Source organism: Oncorhynchus clarkii, chromosome 2 (genome assembly GCF_045791955.1).
Source record: "Oncorhynchus clarkii lewisi isolate Uvic-CL-2024 chromosome 2, UVic_Ocla_1.0, whole genome shotgun sequence".
In the NCBI taxonomy this organism is placed as follows: Eukaryota; Metazoa; Chordata; class Actinopteri; order Salmoniformes; family Salmonidae; genus Oncorhynchus; species Oncorhynchus clarkii.
Genome location: NC_092148.1, coordinates 82,526,867 through 82,547,561, shown reverse-complemented (window position 1 = coordinate 82,547,561; position 20,695 = coordinate 82,526,867). Strand labels below are relative to the sequence as shown.

At 41.9% G+C, this 20,695-nt stretch overlaps 1 pseudogene; it reads left to right on the top strand.

The window, feature by feature from the left end:
- Nucleotides 1-6,082: 6,082 nt before the first annotated feature.
- LOC139378357 (carbohydrate sulfotransferase 8-like) lies at nucleotides 6,083-15,674 on the top strand (annotated as a pseudogene).
- The last annotated feature ends 5,021 nt before the right edge of the window (nucleotides 15,675-20,695 follow it).

Here is a 20,695-nt window from a genome sequence, read left to right as displayed (position 1 = left end):
TTTAGCATTTTAGCTAATTAGCTACATTGTAACTACTTACTACTTTTTAGCTACTTGCTACTAAAGTTGCAAATTAGAGTTTCTATTGAACAAATTCAGGTATGTTCATCCCCGTTTCATTCTGTTTGCTTCCGTTTAAGAAACGTTTTCCAACAGAATCGGTGGAATGAACACAGCCCTAATCACCACAAACACAATTCACTTTCATAGCAGCCACATATAAACAGCATGATCATTTGATCTTCGTATAATTCCTTCTCGCATCTACGTGCTCTCCTACTCTCATCTTTTCGCTTCACATGAGGATTTCAGTGCACAATACAACAGCTGTCTTTGACCTTGCAAAAACAACTTTCCAATCCAAACCTTCATAACATAACTGCGATCTGCTACACACAGCCTACATCGTTGTCACCTAACGTTATAGTCAACATAGCTAGCTACTAGAACTAATGCGTTAATAAACTCGCTACAGCCATGCAGTACAGTGTACAGCAAGAGGTTAAGCAGTTACACCGGCGCACCCTGGTGGCAGTACATTTATAAATCCAAAAGCTACCTTCACTTAGAAGAGTTCCAGTGTTGGATAGCCATAGCCAGCTAGCTAACATAGCATCCCTCTCCGTTTAAGCCGGGTGTTTGAGTAGGCTAAACTAGCAAGCTGCATTTGCTAGCTAGTTAAGTGAATGTGAAAGTGGTGGAACAAATACAACATATATAGCTAGCTCTCTCTCTCTCTCTCTCTCTCTCTCTCTCTCTTGTTTCTCATTCTTTTTTGAAGAAATGAATTTGTACAAAACTGTTCAACTATTGTCTTTCTCTCTCTTTGAGTCATCTACTCACCACAATTGATGCACAAGTGGCAAATCAAATGTGCACTAGCTAGCTGTAGCTTATGCTTTCAGCACTAGGTTCATTATCTGATCCTTTGATGGATCAAAAACATGTCAGTTCATACTGCAAGAGCTCTGTTGGGTTGGAGGATGTCCAGAAGTTGTCATAATTTCTGTATAAATCTATGGAAAGGGGTGAGAACCATGAGCCTCTTAGGTTTTGTATTGAAGTCAATGTACCCAGAGCAGGACGGAAACAAGCTGTCATCCAGTTACATCATGGTGCTACCCCAGAGAGTGCTGTTGAGGCTACCATAGACCTTAAAACAGTGTGTTTTAATCACAGGAGGTTGGTGACACCTTAATTTGGGAGGACAGGGCCCGTGGTAATGGCTGGACAGAATTTATGGAATGGTATCAAATACATTAAACTCATGGTTTAATGCCATTCCATTCGCTTCGTTCCAGACATTATTATGACCCGTCCTCTCCTCAGGAGCCTTCACTGGTTTTGATCAATTATTTGGTGACGTGAATATATCTAGTATAGTTTTATCTAAATTCACTGGGGAGGGGGGGGGGGGGGGGGGGGTTGGTCCTCCCCTTCCACTGATACGAAATGGAATTCATAACATATCATACGAATTGTAATTCGTAACGTTATACAAAATGAAAGATGGATATCCACAAATTAATACATACCAGAGGTGGGACCAAGACATTGTTTTACAAGTTACAAGTAAGTCTCAAGTCCCAAGTCAAGTCCCATGTCAAGACAGGCAAGTCCGAGTCAAGTCTCAAGTCAAGACCGACAAGTATCAAGTCAAGTCTCAAGTCCTAAACTTTGAGTTTCGAGTCCTAAACAAGTCATAACGTGCTCTTCACCAAATGTAGTACTTTTCATATTTTTAACAAGAGTAATAGTTAGTATATTACATTTAAAAATATCTATATATTTATTACTTTCGAATTAAACGTTATATTTCCATGGAAATACATGGGTAGCCATGAGAAAGGTCCAGGTTGATATATTAATGAAGGGATCTGGTGATCATGACTTTCAAAACACCATTTGACTTGACTTGTGGAGTGGCAATGCAAACCTCTTGTCATGGCTGTAAATACTGACACTTATTTGTAAATGGAGTGTATTTGACTGTTTTTCACTGTAATGGTGATGTTACTCTTGCTTACTAACCTAATTTCCCATAGGGATAATATAGGTTGTTTAACCGCATCATGTCTTGTTTCTATTGTACAGTAAACAGTTCTGGGGAAGAAATGGTGGGGCTGAAAGAGACACTCAAACCTGAGTGTTAAGAAGGATAAGTCCAAACAAATGAGTGTGTGAATATGCACTCCAACAAGCTACCAAGTTAACCGAAGTTCAACCAAGAGGCCTGTAACAGCAGTTAGTGTAATAACACCGGTTAATCTAATAACTTTTGTAAATGTAATAACTTTATATATTTAATGTAATAAAACCAGTTCATTTAATAACTTGCCAGATAACGTAATGCAACATGTACATCTTGAACAGATAACGTAATAGCTTTTCTTGCTTAAGGGGCAACCCGCCGTTAAAACAACAACAAAGCGGTCAGCCCGCCAGTGTTTTGGCAAACAGCTGAGTGTTGGGGTTGGAGAAATGTAAGCAGGCCTTTTGACACCTATCACTGTAGGCTATGTTTCATCTTACAACAGCTACATAGAGGCAGTATTTAGTCAAATGTTACAATGTATGCATCAACATTAAACTAATTGGGACACTAATTTTAATTAAAGATAAGATCAAACAAAAGACATGGGTGCTCTTTCAGTTTATTGTGAAACCTTTCACCTTTGCCTTTCAATGCCTTAGCTTTGAATTGTAAATGTTATATAGAGAACAAAAATAGAAACACAACATGTAAAGTGTTGGTCCCATGTTTCATGAGCTGAAATAAAAGACCCCAGAAATGTTCCACACCCACAAATAGTTTATTTCTCTACAAATTTGTGCACAATCCCTGTTAGTTTCTCCTTTACAAAGATAATCCATCCACCTGACAGGTGTGACATATCAAGAAGCTGATTAAACAGCATGATCAATACACAGATAATTACACACAGCACAGAAGTTTTGAAGGAGAGTGCAATTGGCATGCTGACTGAAGAAATGTCCACCAGAGCTGTTGCCAGATAATTTAATGTTAATTTCTCTACCATAAGCCACCTCCAATGTCGTTTTAGAGAATTTGGCAGTACATCCAACCGGCCTCACAACCACAGACCACGTGTATGGCGTTGCTTGGGCGAGCGGTTTGCTGATGTCAACGTTGTGAATAGAGTGCCCCATGGTGGAGGTGGGGTTATGGCATGGGCAGGCATAAGCTACAGACAACGAACATAAATGTATTTTATTGATGGCAATTTGAATGCACAGAGATACCGTGACGAGATCCTGAGGCCCATTATGGTGCCATTCATCTGTCACCATCGCTTCATGTTTTAGCATGATAATGCACGGCCCCATGTCACAAGGCTCTGTTCACAATTCCTGGAAGCTGAAAATGTCCCAGTTCTTCCATGGCCTGCATACTCACCAGATATGTATAGATACCCCAAAAAATTATTTAAGCAGTACTTTAAAGTATTTTTACTGAAGTACTTTACACCACTGCTGACTGGTTTTCTGATCCACGCCCATGCCTTTTTGGGGGGATGACTGTGCGCTAATAAAAAAGGAGCCCTTTGAAGTGATTGTTTGACAATCAGATGAAAACATCAAAACGGGTTGTTTTTGCCACAACTTAAATTGACCTGCAAAAACAGCCTGGTCTCATAGACTAGACGTAATACAGTAAACGTAAATCCGGGAAACAAATTAGTACGATATGTTATATTTGGTATGGTTACATAAGACAGATTAACAGGCAAAATCAAAAGTAGTGTGGTTGCTCAGGGTGGATGGGTAACGTCTAGCAAAGCAAACGTTGAGAGTTCAAATCTCATCACTGACAATTTTTGCATTTTAGCTAATTAACTAAGCAACTTTGCAACTACTTACTACTTTCTTAGCTATTTTGCAACTAATTAGCATGTTAGCTAATTCTTCCCCTAGCCCTCACCTTAACCCTTCCCCTAACCATAACCTTAACCCTTTTAGATTACCCTTCCCCCAACCTTAAAACCCTTTAACCTAACTCCTAAACATAACCTTAACCTTTACCCTAACCCCTAGCCTAGCTAACGTTAGCCAGCTAGCTAACATATCATAACATATCATACATTTTGAAAATTCGTAACATATTGTACGTTTGGAAATTTGTTACATATAATACAAATTGTAATTTGTAACATATCATACTAAATGGAGTGTCCAGGATTTACATACGGAATAATACAAAATGCTCTGAGATCAGGTTGGCAAAAAAGCAGAGAACCATTCACACAAACCGGATACCTGTAATTTGGTTTCAGGGTTTGTGAAAATCCAGGAATCATGACTAGGTCTTTAGGTGTCTTTTATTTTTCCATGTTTTTTTTTACCCCCTACCACTTTCAGATATATGAAAAAGCTGGTATAAAAATGCAGGCATGGTAAATGAGTGGGATTTAAGATGGTGGAAGTGGATTGCCGGGGGTTGAATCGAGCAGTGCGTTGAGCAAAGTTGGTGAAGATGAATGGACAACAGTAGTGTCAGAGAATGGAACAGAAAGGAAACGATCTCAAATTGGTGTGGATGAATTTGGAACTTCTTGGAATTTGTTTGTTGATTAAGGATGCATATCTGGGAGACGCATTTGAGGTGTTGAAGGTGGTGAAGCAGGCTCTTCAAGGAGCAGAGTCTGTTGGTTCTGTTTTTTTTTATAAAGATCTACCTACGCATGTGAAACTTGGTTATGTAAGATTCACTGCAAGAGCTTTAGTTCCCAAACCATTGCCGTGTAAAAATTGTAAAGTATTTGGCCATGTTTCAAGTGTGTGCAGACGGATGGAGTATACTGAAGAACGGTGTGAAGAAGGATGACTTACAATTGTGGTGGGGATCATGAGGTCTTAGAGTTCCCTGTAAGGGAGAAGGAGATTGAGGTGGCAAAAGTTAGAGCGGTTGATCGAATCTCCTATGCGGAAGCGATTTAAATTGTTGAGAAAACAAGTAACGCCAGTGAGTGAACATATGGTAGTCGATGCTCCACAGCCTATAGTAAATGTTTGCTGCTAGTCAAAAGACACCCTTTGTGTTAACAAAGTTGATTTTGTGGGTATTCATTGCCACAGTTATAAACTGTATGGCTGAAGTGCCAAAGAAGTCAAAGAAATTGGACATTATTGTGGCTGCGGCAGAAAAGGGTTTGGGACATCAGGAGTTTACATCGGAAGACTTGCAAAGGGTACTGGCGCCGGGAGATGGCCCACCTTCCCAGGCTCCTCTTGAGGCTGTGTCGGGATCAGATCTTTTTTTTTAACAGAAAAGTAGTTTGGTTTAGTTTATTTATTTAGGTAATTTGCAGTGGTGGAAAAAGTACCCAATTGTCAAACTTGAGTAAAAGTAAAGACACCTTATCAGAAAATGTAAAGTAAAAGTGAAATTCACCCAGTACAATCCTACTTGAGTAAAAGTTTTAAAGTATTTGGTTTTACATATACTTAGTATCAAAATGTACTGTAATTACTCAAATATACTTAAGTATCAAAAGTAAAAGTATAAATCATTTCAAATTCCTTATCTTAAGCAAACCATATGTATCCAGTGTAACCGGTGTGAAATGGCTAGCTAGTTAGCAGGGTGTGCGCTAGCTAGCGTATCAATTGGTGACATCACTCGCTCTGAGACCTTGAAGTAGTTGTTGTCAGGACTACCTGACATGATGACTCCTTGTTGTCCCCAGTCCACCTGGCCGTGCTGCTGCTCCAGTTTCAACTGTTCTGCCTTATTATTATTGGACCATGCTGGTCATTTATGAACATTTGAACATCTTGGCCATGTTCTGTTATAATCTCCACCCGGCACAGCCAGAAGAGGACTGGCCACCCCACATAGCCTGGTTCCTCTGTAGGTTTCTTCCTGGGTTTTGGCCTTTCTAGGGAGTTTTTCCTAGCCACTGTGCTTCTACACCTGCATTGCTTGCTGTTTGGGGTTTTAGGCTGGATTTCTGTACAGCACTTTGAGATATCAGCTCATGTAGGAAGGGCTATATAAATACATTTGATTTGATTTGATTTGTTTCACTTGCTCGGCAAGGACCATGGCTTTTGTGGAGCGATGGATAACGATGCTTCGAGGGTGTCAGTTGTTGATGTGTGTGCAGAGGGTCCCTGGTTCAAACCCAGGTTGGGACGAGGAGAGATTGGGACGTAAGCAATACTGTTACATTGGTGCTGTGACCTGGATTACCAGTTGCTGTGGAAAAGTGGGTCAAATAGGGGCAGTGAGTGTAACCTGTGTGAAATGGCTAGCTAGTTAGTGGGGTGCACGCTAGTAGCGTATCAATCGGTGACGTCACTAGCTCTGAGACCTTGAAGTACTTGTTTTTCTTGCTCTGCAAGGGTTGTGGCTTTTGTGGAGCGATAGATAACGATGCTTCGAGGGTGTCAGTTGTTGATGTGTCCAGATGGTCCCTGGTTCGAGCCCAGGTTGGGGCGAGGAGAGGGACGGAAGCTATACTGTTACACATACAGTACCATTTTTTTATTTTTTTTATCTAAGGATAACCAGGGGCAAGCTCCAACACTCAGACAATATTTACAAACGAAGCATATGTTTAGTGAGTTCGCCATTCACACAATTATCAAGAGAACATCCCTGGTCCTCCCGACTGCCTCTGAAATTGAGAGTGAATTTAGGCTTTCAGGGAAAATGTATGGAGTAAAAAGCACATAATTTATTTCGGAATGTAGTGAAGTAAAGGTAAAAAATTTAAAAAATATAAATAGTAAAGTTCAGATACCTTTTTTGGAATCCAGTAGGTGGCGGCATGCACACTAAATTGTGCAAATGCAATATACCAAAGAAGAAAATGATCAGCGGGATTTTGGTCTGCATATGAAAAGGATAGGAGTGCGTGCACTCTCCCATGTGTTTTTGGTTAATAGAGCCGCAACGAGTTGTAAAGGCGCTCTTCTATATGACATAATAAATAAGGCTAAACCCCATCATGGGGTGTGGCAGTTGCCTACCCTATCGTGGTTTTCTGCATTCACAGTAATTAACATGAGTCTGAGTGTAGCCTATAGTTGTTTAGTCCATTATATACAGCTAATTCAGTACACCGTGGGTATGTATCCATTGTTGGTTTGCAGCTTGTGTTTTTAAATGTTCAGTGTTATGTCTGTGTGACATTTTGTCTGTTGTATTTGAAGATACAAATCAAAGTTTCAACGTGGGTTATGAGGGGCAGGCAGAATGGTGATTACAGACTGTAGTTTAAATTGGGCTGGGTTCTATTGTATATGATTTATCTCGTGTGGGTCTTTTAACAGTGTTTATTAAGCCCTTGTTTGCAGTGAATGTACTGCTACTTTGCAAGTACTTAGCACATTAGGTAACCTTTACCCTAATCATTTAACCTAACCCTATCCCCATTGTTTCTGGAATAGAGAAGGTTCTACCTCAAGGACAAACGTGTGTCTACCAATCATTTAAAACCCACCATAGCAGATAGGACTATTAAAAGGTGTCTTCACGCAATAAAGTTAGGACACTTGACTCGAGAGGATGTCAGTCCATCTCTGAAACCTCTCAAAAATAACTTGGGTGGCATTAGTAGTTGAGGAGGAGCAACTGAAATGGAAGATTCTGCCTCAGCATAGGACACCTTCTGTACAACTCCAACTTTGTTGGGTAAAGACTCTGCATCAAAACTCAGCAAGACAGACAGTGTCTTCTCTGTTTCATCACGCTCTCCATCGGGTCTGCGTTGAACCAAACGGTGGGCATCACATACACCGGGAATCTTCAATTTCAGTTGCTCCTCCTCAACACTTAATACTAGTGATGCACCGATATGACATTTTTGGCCGATATCTGATATTTTCCATGCCCCCCCCCAAAAAACGATACTGACATTTAACTTTTTAGTGGCCTTTTAAGCATTCTAGTACAGTTAAATAGTTTACACACACACACATGGATGCAGCGGTCTAAGGCACTGCATCTCAGTGCAAGAGGCGTCACTACAGTCCTTGGTTCGAATCCTGGCTGCATCACATCCGGCCGTGGTTGGGAGTCCCATAGGGCGGAGCACAATTGGCCCAGCGTCGTCTGGGTTTGGCTTGGGTAGGTTGTCCTTGTAAATAATCATTTATTCTTAACTGACTTGTCTAGTTAAATAAAGGTTATACACACACACGCACCACACTGACCAAAAAGTTATATTGTTGGCATTTACGTATGTCCCCATTACCAGTAAAACATAATCAAAACCAATTTCGGCGACTTACCTGCTGTGCTGTTTCGTTGTTCATTTGTTCAGTCGTTTCATTCTCAACCAGGATTTCATCATACATGTCAAGCAGTGAAGTTTCAGCTCCGTCTGTCCGTGGCCTTCCTTGGTGTGCACTGTCACTGTGTCCGTTTCCATCTTGTCCAGCTGTGTATGTAACATTTCATGTAAACCCTGTTTCTTGTCTGCATCAAAGTAGCGGTCTTGGTGGCGACACAGTAAAGAGAGAATGCCACTGAATCGCTTATTCACAGCCTGTGTCGGTAATTTTGCTGAGCAGGTGTTTCAATGCCATGACAGAGGGTATCATATCTGCTGCAGGCGCAGTTGATGAGCTTATTTCTCCAGTCAGTTGTTCGAATGGAGCTAGCTAGTGTGTTCATGTTTCCAAGTTTCAAACATGTTGAAATGTCAGCAGCAGTATGACAACCAGCACATTCATGAGCATGAAATACAACTTTCTTCATTACGAAATCCTCAACGACCCACTGTGCTGTCAGACGCAGCATGTACATGGAGCTGATATCGCTGGTCCAAATGTCAGTCGTGAATCTAATAGCAGTGACGCTAGTACTGTGTAACTCTGGTAGGGCAACCTCTGAAAAATAGTGCACTTGGTAGTGTGTACTGGTGCTGGACCAGTCGGCAAAAGCCAACATCACCCATGACAGAGAATGGTTGATTGTCAAGGGCAATGAATTCCTTTATCTTGGCGTTAATGGTTTTCACCTTTGAGTTTTCTCGCTGAAATGTTCTTACTCTTTCAATTGACTGCTCGACTTGTTGACTGCTCGATCCACACAGCAGATATTGTGGGCTAGGTTAGGAATGCTGTGTTGCACGTGTAGCGCAACATTTTACATGGCGTCATTATGTCACCTACCTTCGTTATATAGGTATGCATGTCAGCTTTGACATCGGTTTTGCACATCAGCGTTTATCTAGACATCAGGCCAATGTCGATGGTGGCATTTTTAGCTAATATCGTCCGATTCTGATATCTTCATTGATTTATATCGTGCATCCCTACTTAATACCACCCGAGTTATCATTCCTTTCAATGGTGACCTGCTCCAAAGAGCAAAGCAAGACACAGTTCTTGTCCCTAGGCGTGTGGTTCGGAGTGCCTGTTCCCTCTGGACGGAAGAGTCCACTTCGAGTTACTTTCAACATTTCAACAGTCCCCAACCTCTTCTCCACCCAACCTGACACCACATATGGATCCACCAAAAGCCAAGGATCTGTTCTCTGCAAAATCTCACATCAACTGAGACAGAATAAACATTATTATCATTGGGATAAGGCTCAACCTCTGCCTTCACCACACCTGCCACAGCAGGTAATTTATCCTTAATCTTGTCAGATACATTTTTGCCCGACCCTTTGAAACTTTGGCTGCCATCTTGTCTCCAGCACTGACCTCCCCAAATTGGCAATTTTAAACAAATTTAGCATGCTTTGTACATTCAGTGTAAGTTTCATATGTGCTGAGAATGTTCCAAAACCAAGCAACCTGCACCATTCCCAGAAAGTTGTGGGAAGGTTGTATGCAAAATAACCATAGGACAACCACGTTCTCTCCAAACTCTAAGAAACATCTTAGAACATTTTGTGCTAGCTGGGTGTGCTCTATAAAAGAGTAGGCAAGGCTGGCATTGTTATGTGGAGCAATGGAACAGCCCTGCATTTATTTAGATGTGTTTTCTTGTATCTGTCTGTAGTGCAATCGAGCGATAACCCATAGAATATTGTATAACTATGACTGAAAAATGCACTATATATACAAAAGTATGTGGACAACCCTTCAAATTAGTGGATTTGGCTATTTCAGCCACACCCGTTGCTGACAGGTGTATAAAATGCAGCACACAGCGATGCAATCTCCACAGACAAACATTGTCAATAGAATGGCCTTACTGTCACAACTTCCGCCGGAGTCGACTCCTCTCCTTTTTCGGGAGGCGTTCGGCGATCGACGTCACCGGCTTTCTAGCCACCGCCGTTCCATTTTTCATCTTTCCATTTGTTTTGTCTTGTTCCATACACACCTGGTTTTCATTCCCTAATCATACTGAATGTATTTAGTTTTCTGTTCCCCTACTTGTCTTTGTGTGCAATTGTTTATTGTTTGATGGTGTTTTGTCTGGCGCTATACTTTATTATTGTTTCCGTGTTATTTTGGCACTTTGATTTTTCATTATGTCATTTGTGGAACGGAATTAAAGTGCGCCTACTTATTTCACTCTGATCTCCTGCACCGGACTTCGCCTCCCTTATACACACCTAACACTTACGGAAGAGCACGTTGACTTTCAACGTGTCACCGACATAGGATGCCACCTTTCCAACAAGTCAGTTTGTCTCCTAGATCTGCCCCGGTCAACTGTAAGTGCTGTTATTGTAAAGTGGAAAGATCTAGGAGCAACAACGGCTCAGCCGCAAAGTGGTAGGCCACACAAGCTCACAGAACGGAAGCCTCGATTGCTGAAGCATGTAGAGCGTAAGAATCATCTGTTCTTGGTTGCAACACTCACTACCGAGTTTGAAACTGCTTCTGGAAGCAGCGTCAGCACAATAACTATTTGTCGGGAGCTTCTTTAAATGAGTTTCTATGGCCTAGCATCTGCAAACAAGCCTAAGATCACCATGTGCAATGCCAAGCGTCGGATGGAGTGGTGTAAAGCTTGACGCCATTGGACTCTGGAGCAATGGAAACGCATTCTCTGGAGTGATGAATCATGCTTCACCATCTGTCAGTCCGATCGACAAATCATGGTTTGGCGGATGCCAGGAGAACGCTACCTGCCCCAGTGCATAGTGCCAAGTGTAAAACTTTGGTGGAGGAGGAATAATGGTTTGGGCTAGACCCCTTAGTTTAAACATTATGGACACCTGCTCTTTCCATGACAGACTGACCAGGTGAATCCAGTTAAAAGTTATGATCCCTTATTGATGTCACTTGCTAAATCCAGTTCAATCAGTGTAGATGAAAGGGAAGAGACAGGTTAAATAAGGATTTTTAAGCTTTGAGACAATTGAGACATGGATTGTTTGTGTGCCATTAATAGCGTGAGTGGCCAAGACAAAAATGTAAGTGCCTTTTGAATGGTGTGTGGTAGTAGGTGCCAGGTGCACCGGTTTGTGTCAAGAACTGCAACACGGTTTCCCATGTGTATCAAGAATGGTCCACTGCCCAAAGGACATCTAGCCAACTTGACCCAACTGTGGGAAGCTTTGGAGTCAACATGAGCCAGCATCCATGTGGAATGCTTTCAATACCATGCCCCGACTAATTGAAGCTGTTCTGAGGGCAAAAAAAGGGGACTCAATATTAGGAAGGTCTCCTTAATGTTTTGTACACTGTGTGTTTCTCACAAGCAATATTTTTAATATCCATGTAATGTCTTGAACATCTATTATGCTGACTAATGATGTTTTCCTCTCTCTTGGCTGTCTCTTCCGCAAAGAATGTATTAATTATTCTATGACAGATTTATCATCACAATGTGAAAGACATTTCAAACTGTTCTGTGCATCCCATGACTGTTGTCAACTGTGTAGTGACTCTTGTATTCCCCTGTAATGAATCTTGCTTTGTTTGAGGCTGATTTTCAGTTCTGCTCAAATAAATCTGATTTGTTATGACAAAGGCACTTTTAACATCCCCACTCCTGTAATGATTTCTTTCCTATTATGCATTGTCACATTTCCCAGTCGGAAGAATATCACTTGGCAAGGCTGCATTGGAAAAAATAGAATTTGTTCTCCGTAACTCAACAGTAGAACAGTACAGTAAGTGAAAGTGTTGATGAACCGTGATAGGTGGATGGTAATTTAAGTGTTGTTTAGGTGCGGTGTTGTGCTTTGTGGTTGACAGTAACCTCACTTCATCTTTCTGTTACTCTCACACTACTCTTGGTAACTATTTCAGCTCGGCTAGAGATTACCAGCAAAGGACTTTTGGTAATACGTCATGTAGGATTCTATCAATCTCTCTAACTCTAACTTTTTTTTCTCTCTGTCAAGGTGCGAAGTGCATGGTTTCTACAAGGTGGCCAATTCAAAAGGTAAGATTACTGGATCAGATCTGATGCCTGGTTACATTCAGCTCACTGAGCTGCTGATAGCACAGTTCACTGAAAATAATGTAATGACTCCATCTATTGGTTTCTTGAGGCATAACCACTATATCCATCCTCTGTAAAGATCAAATCAACGTTTGTTGGTGGATTACAGTGAAATGCTTATTACTAGCTCCTAACAATGCAGTAAAATGTTATGGAAAAAAACAAGAAGAAATTAAGAAATGTCGGCACAAATTAAATGAGCTAACGCCCCAAATAGCACTATAACAGTATAATCCAAATGCAATCTGTGTATTTACACACAATATACTAAGAATATACAGCAGTAGATATATTAGACTGACAGAAGAATCCAGTATATCCATAAATATGTGGTGAGTATAAGCAGTGTAACTAAAATGCAATGTACAGTCATAGAAAAGTGCAGGGTAGAGTACCAGGTGATAGTCAGAGAGTGACAGTGTCTAAAGTTCAGGTCAGAGTACTGGGCGGAGGCTTGCTATTGGTGAGTGTTTAACGGTCTGATGGCCTGGAGATGGAAGCTGTTTACAGTATCTCGGTCCCAGCTTTGATGCACCTGTTCTGAACTTTTTAGATGGTAGCAGGATGAACAGGCTGTGGCTCGGGTGGCTAAAGTCCTTGACTATCTTCTTGGCCTTCCTGTGATACCAGGTGCTGTAGATGTCCTGGAGGACAGGCAGTGTGCCCCTGATGATGCATTTGGGTTGACCCCACTACCCTCTGGAGAGCCCTGCAATTGTCATGCGGAAATACAGCCCAACAGGATTCTCTCGATAGTGCATCAGTCTGTTATATCTGGAGTATTTCTCCTGTCTTATCTGGCGTCCTGTGTGAATTGAAGAATGCTCTCTCTTTCTCTTTTTCTCTCTTTCTTTCTCTCTCTCTCGCTCTCTCTCTCTCTCTCTCTCTCGGAGGACCTGAGCCCAAGGACCATGCCTCAGGACTACCTGGCCTGATGACTTCTTGCTGTCCCCAGTCCACCTGGCCGTGCTGCTGCTCCATGGAACCCTGACCTGTTCACTGGACGTGCTTCCTGTCCCAGACCTGCTGTTTTCAACTCTCTAGAGACAGCAGGAGCGGTAGAGATACTCTGAATGATTGGCTATGAAAAGCCAACTGACATTTGCTCCAGGTTTCCATCTCCATCTCCAGGTTTCTGTACAGCACTTTGTGACATCAGCTGATGTAAGAAGAGCTTTATAAATAAATTTGATTGATTGGTTTGCGCTTAGTGGGACTATAATTTGGTTTTCAACAGGACAATGTCCCATCACACCTCCAGGCTGTGTAAAGGGCTGTTTGACCAAAAAGGAGAGTAATGGAGTGTTGCATCAGATGGCCTTGCCTCTCCAATCACCTGACCTAATTGAGATGATTTGGGATGAGTTGGACTGCAGAGTGAAGGAAAAGCATCCAACAAGTGCTCAGCATATGTGGGAACTCGTTCAAGACTGTTGGAGAAAAGGGGGGTTGCAAATCAATATTAGGAAGGTGTCCTTAATGTTATGTACACTCAGTGTACACACCCATGTTCCCAGTCACCTTGCCGTGGTTAAATGTGGTGGTTCACACTTTCAGTTTTGCTCGAATGCTGCCATCTATCCATGTTTTTATTTTTTTATTCTAGCATTATTACTTGCAGACAAATAACTTTGGGAAATTAGATTGGCGGTCACTCACCTGACTTGGATCTTTTGTTTGAACTTACCGAGGAAACCCCATTAATCCAGGGTGCTCTACCAAAACATTGGTGCCAGAGAAGAGGGAGGAGAAGTAGGGTTCTTGTCTTCAGAGGATATTACTCACTAACGTTCAGTCCCTGGACAATAAAGTAGACAAGCTCAGGATGAGGATCTCCTTCCAGGGAGACATAAGGGAATGTAACATACTCTCTTTTACGGAATCATGGCTTTCTAGGGATATAATGTCCCTGTCCATACAGCTAGCATGGTTCTTCATTCATTACACGGACAGGAAGAAGGAACTTTCTGGGAAACACAGAGGTGGAGGGGTATGTCTCATGATTAACTACTCATGGTGTGATTGTGGTAACGTAAAGGAACTCACATTTTTTCAGTCTCCCGATCAGGAATACCTCATCAAATGTCGAGGGGAAGAGATGTCCTCTAACCCCAGCTTCCTTATTCCTAGCCTCAGGCAGCCCCCATTATTACAGTGGCCGCCCCACCCAGTCACTCCAACCTCCGGAGACCCAGCCGAGAGTCCCAGGTCACTGGTCACCAAACGCCACAGGAAGCTGCTGCTAAAGAGCGGTTCTCTAACCCCTAGTGGCGCCCCCACTGGTGAGGAGTACCATCGGTTACAGGGCATGGCCCAAACCCAGGTGTCCGGCCGCCACCTGCTGAGGGAAGTGTGCTCCAAATACCAGTCTGGTGTCACAGAACACCCTGTGTCCTGCCTTCAGGTGTTCTGTGTCTTCGTGGAGGACAGGCATTGTAACTACAGTGGTTAATTTAATTTACAGTACATGTCACTACAGTACGTGATTTACACGTATAATTGTATTTCATTGCAATTCATGTTCAGGGCTGATCTAGAGGTCCCCCGTCCATGTAATTTGATTCATTGTGATCTAAAAGGCAGAACACGTCTGAAGTCAGAACTCCTACTCTGAGGTGCTAGATGCATACAGCCCCAGATAACTATTAATATATATTTTTATTAATAATAGGTCAGGCCTGCAATACTGTGAGGTGCACCGCCCACAACGATGCCCACTTTGCCAACCAGCTCCGCCGACTGGACTCCTATGACCATGCGGGCGTGGCAGAGCGCCTCTGCTCCTACACCAAGGTCCTCTTCGTATGGGAGCCCTTAGAGGGGCTGGTTTCGGCCATTCACAATAATTTTGAGAGCGCCAACTGGTACTACCACTCAGCGTTCGGCCGGCCCATCATCTCCCGGTAACGGGCCAATGCCTCACTCTCCGCCCTGAGGACTGACGATGGAGTCACCTTCAGGGAGTTTGTCCAGTACCTGTTGGATGTGAGGCAACCCGTGGGCATGGACATCCACTGGACGCCGGTCAGCCAGCTCTGCAGCCCCTGCCTGCTGCACTACGACTTAATCGGGAAGTTTGGGAACATGACGGAGGAGGCCAACTTCCTGCTACAGAGCATTGGGTGCCTGCCAACGTCAAGGCAGAAAGGACTTGTTCCACCATTGCTCAGATATACTTTGAACAGCATGGACAGACAGGGACATTTACTACATGGATTATCTGATGTTTAACTACCCCAAGCCCTTTCTGTACCGAGGGACTGGCTGGAGTGCCAGGTTGAGATGATTCGTTTGAGATATATTAACATGAACACTACGGAAGAGATTGTAATCTTGTGGGACTTGAATAAGCACTACAGACACCGATGTATTTCTTATTTATGTCTGGTTACAATTATGATTTGATGTGATTACTTTGAGCATAGGTTGTACAGATTGTTTTTCTTCTCAAATTCATCATATCTAACTCTAGTCTTGTCCCATCGCTGCAACTTCCCTACGGACTCGGGAGAGGCGAAGGTAGAGAGCCATGTGTCCTCCAAAACACGACCCTGCCAAGCCGCACTGCTTCTTGACACACTGCTCGCTTAACTCGGAAGCCAGCCGCACCAATGTGTCAGAGGAAACACCGTCAAGCTGGCGACCAATTGTGCCCCGCCTCATGTCACGGCCGAATGTGACACAGCCTAGGATCGAACCTGTTTCTATAGTAACACCTCAAGCACTGCGATGCAGTGCCTTAGACCTCTGCGCCACTCGTGAGGCCCGAGTCGTGACGCTTTTTATAGTGTTAAAACTGATGTACTTTGTCAAACTTTGTCAAATGCACTTTTATTTACTGGCATACAGCCTACATACAACATCCTCTCAACAATCAACAAGATATCTCTTTTTACTTGTTTTGTATTTTGCATGCAATAGACTTGTTACAATATATTTCTAAAATACAGAAACACAGAAAATAAGGGACAGGGAAAATATATAGAGTTGAGTGGCATCTCGGTTCATCACATATGGCCTTCTAGATGTATCTGACGGTTCATGATATTTGAATCTGTTGGTAATGTACATTGAAACATATGTTTGAGGTTATCTGGGTAATTATATGGGCCTCGTTACAGTACAGATGATGACACTAAGTGTAAAGAGTTAATGTACAATTGTTCTACATGTCTGTGCAGAAGTGTTGTATGACAAATTATTTAAATCCCCTAGCCTTAACACTGCCAATATACATGTATATTTTTGTTTGGGTTTTCAAGCACCATTACCTCGATTAACAAGCCACTTCAACAAAACATTTATTTGTTGTTTTTCCACATCTGGTTTAAGGAAGTGACAGAAATATGACAGTTTTAATTCCTTTCAAAATGTTCCGTGTACAATAGAGCCGTGTCTCACTCCCCTAGCCCTGGGGGGCTGCAGGCCCCCTCCCCCCAGTGTCTGGAGGGGGGCACTCTGCTGCCTTGTATTGGCGCATAGGAAATGAGAAGATATATTTCATTTGAGCCATCAGCTCTTAGGACATGAAGACAACTGATCTGTTTCTTCTCTTTCCACATCCTCACATCAGACATTCAGCATAAAATTCATAAATTAAGAAAATGAACTGCCAGTGCCTGGGGTGACTTTGCCAGCTATTTAAATCTGTAAATTCAAAACATCTTTCTCATACGTCATCTAATTGAACTAACTGCAGGGTTTCTTTTAAGTAGTAAAAAGAGAATTGTATGTCCCAAATGACACCCTATTCCCTATCTAGTGCACTACATTTGATCAAAGCCCTATGGGATCTGGTCAGAAGTAGTACATTATATAGAGAATAGGGTGCCATTTGGAACAGAGACAGAATCAAGACCTTCTGTTGGTTTGCACTAATGCAGAGTAAGACACATGCACAGCATCACCCTGGGGCAAAAACAAATGGAATAACAGGATTTAACACTGGAGTCTTGGTGTCGAACAGACGTTGTGTGTATGGATTGCTCTATTTCCTAGTTTGATTAAACCGATGAAGAGAACACATGACTTTCATGTAAAAAATACATTGGAAATTAATAAAGCAATGTATTTTATGTCCATTCCATCCTTCTCACCCATAGCTTCATAAGAGAGGAAATGCATTGGGCAATGCTTGAAATGGTTCAGTTAGGCTAGCCTATGATTATTTTTCAGATATTGTTTTGTTGTGTGCTCTCAAAATGTTTTGTCATGCATCCTTAGAATATTAATACAATTGAGAAAAACTAGTTGACAATAAATCTAAAAATATGGGAAATGTATATCTGTGCTGTATACAGTACCAGTCAAAAGTTTGGACACATCCACTCATTCAAGAGTTTTTCTTTATTGTTACTATTTTCTACATTGTAGAAAAATAGTGAAGACATCAACACTATAAAATAAGACATATGGAATCATGTTGTAACTAAAACACTTGTTAAACAAATCAAAATATATTTTATATTTGAGATTCTTCAAAGTAGCCACCCTTTGCCATTGTGACAGCTTTGCACACTCTTGGCATTCTCTCAACCAGCTTCATGAGGAATGCTTTTCAAACAGTCTTGAAGGAGTTCACACATATGCTGAGCAATTGTTGGCTGCTTTTCCTTCACTCTGCGTTTCAACTCATCCCAAACCATCTCAACTGGGTTGAGGTCAGGTGATTGTGGAGACCAGGTCATCTGATGCAGCACTCCATCACTTTTCTTCTTGATCAAATAGCCCCTTACACAGCCTGAAAGTGTGTTGGGTTATTGTCCTGTTGAAAAACAAATTATAGCCACACTAAGCGCAAACCAGATGGGATGACGTATCGCTGCAGAATGCTGTGGTAGCCATGCCGGTTAAGTGTGCCTTGAATTCTAAATAAATCACTGACAGTGTCACCAGCAAAGCACCATCACACCTCCTCATCCATGCTTCACGGTGGGAACCACACATGCGGAGATCCTCTGTTCACTTGCTGTGTCTCACAAAGACACGGCGGTTGGAACCAAAAATCTCACATTTGGACTGTTTCTGTGTTTCTTGGCCCAAGCAAGTCTTCTTCTAATTATTGGTGTCTTTTAGTCGTGGTTTCTTTGCAGCAATTCGACCATGAAGACCTGATTCACGCAGTCTCCTCTGAACAGTTGATGTTGAGATGTGTCTGTTACTTGAACTCTGTGAAGCATTTATTTGGGCTGCAATTTCTGAGGCTGGTAACTCTAATGATCTTATCCTCTGCAGCAGAGGTAACTCTGAGTCATCCTTTCCTGTGGAGGTCCTCATAAAGCCAGTTTCTTCATAGTGCTTGATAGTTTTTGTGACTGCACTTGAAGAAACTTTCAAAGTTCTTGAAATTTTCCAGATTGAGGGACCTTCATGTCTTAAAGTAATGGACTGTTGTTTCTCTTTGCTTATTTGAGCTGTTCTTGTCATAATATGAACTTAGGGCTATCTTCTGTATACCACCCCTATATTGTCACAACAGAACTGATTGGCTCAAACGCATTAAGAAAGAAAGAAATTACACAAATGAACTTTTAGCAAGGCACCCGTTAATTGAAATGCATTCCAGGTGACTACCTCATGAAGCTGGTTGAGAAATTGCCAAGAGTGTGAAAAGCTGTCATCAATGCAAAGGGTGACTACCCTTTTTGGTTACTACATGATTCCATATGTGTTATTTCATAGTTCAGATGTCTTCACTATTATTCTACAATGTTGAAAATAGTAGAAAACACCTGGAATGAGTAGGTGTGTCCAAACTTGTTACTGATACTGTATAGCAATTTCCCATACGTTTAGATATTTTATCCCAATTGTATTAATATTCTAAGCATGCAAAAAGGGACATCACAGCTGTTCAAATCTAAATCAAATCAGTATATTGGTTGTGTACACAGTTTAGCAGATGTTATAGTGGGTGCAGCGAAACGCTTATGTTATTAGCTCATAGCAATGCAGTGAAATGTCAAACAAGTACACAAATAATCAAACATTTGGAATTTCTCTGCGCAATGCTGTGTGCAATGGAACACAAAGTGGTGACCATATGGATCGATCATGCTGTGACCAATTTTGATGGATTACAACAGATTTAAAATTGGCCTATATTTTGTTACCAATAGCGTACCAAACTGAGCTTGTGTTTGAGGAGTAAAACGGATCTGCCTGCAAGTGCTGGGGGCAAACATCTCCATCTAACAGTGCACAATAATTGAAATGGTGCATTTGACCGGAGGCACCTGAAAGGGGTCTTTTGCAATGGCATAATGCATGACGATAGATGTAATTTGGCTTCAATGCCAGGGGGATGTTTGATGTTAGAATATTAGCTATTGGGGACAGGGGCGTCATGCACTCAGAAAATCGAATGGGGCACAAAGTACGTGAGAATAACCGGGTGGTGGTCCGGTCCAGAAGTTGGACAATTGTTCATTTTTCAAACACCTGAAACAGCTTTTCCTGCAATCTAGAGCCGTAATGAGTGTGGTTAATTCTAAGTTTAAAAAAATTTAAAAAATCTGCATATCTAAGCATACCTATTGAACTGTGAATCCTCCTCACTGGTGGTTATTTTTAAGAAGAAAATAAATATGCTTCTCTGCTCAAATCTGATTAAAGGATTGAAAGAAATTAGTCTTATTCAGTACATTTAGTTATTGCTTGCTTTTCTAAAGTCTACCATGTGAGCAGGCATGCCAGCTAAGATAGTTAGACAAGCTAGTTACTCTAATTTGATTGAGAGCCTGAAATGGCTTCTTGGTAAATAGTAATTAAGTTGGGAACCTATGTGGGCTAAAGCCAACTTCCTAAAATTGATAGGTGACTAGTAGTATTACAGAGAAACAAACACATCTTATATATTTATATGTGTATATATGTATATATGTGTTTTCATGTGTGTGTGTGTGTGTGTGTAACGGATGTGAAACGGCTAGCTTAGTTAGCGGTGTGCGCTAAATAGCGTTTCAATCAGTGACGTCACTTGCTCTAAGACCTTGAAGTAGTTGTTCCCCTTGCTCTGCAAGGGCCGCGGCTTTTGTGGAGCGATGGGTAACGATGCTTCGTGGGTGTCAGTTGTTGATGTGTGCAGAAGGTCCCTAGTTCGCGCCCGGGTATGGGCGAGGGGACGGTCTAAAATTATACTGTTACATTGATGCTGTTGACCCGGATCACTGGTTGCTGCGGAAAAGGAGGAGGTCAAAAGGGGGGTGAGTGTAACGGATGTGAAACGGCTAGCTTAGTTAGCGGTGTGCGCTAAATAGCGTTTCAATCAGTGACGTCACTTGCTCTGAGACCTTGAAGTAGTTGTTC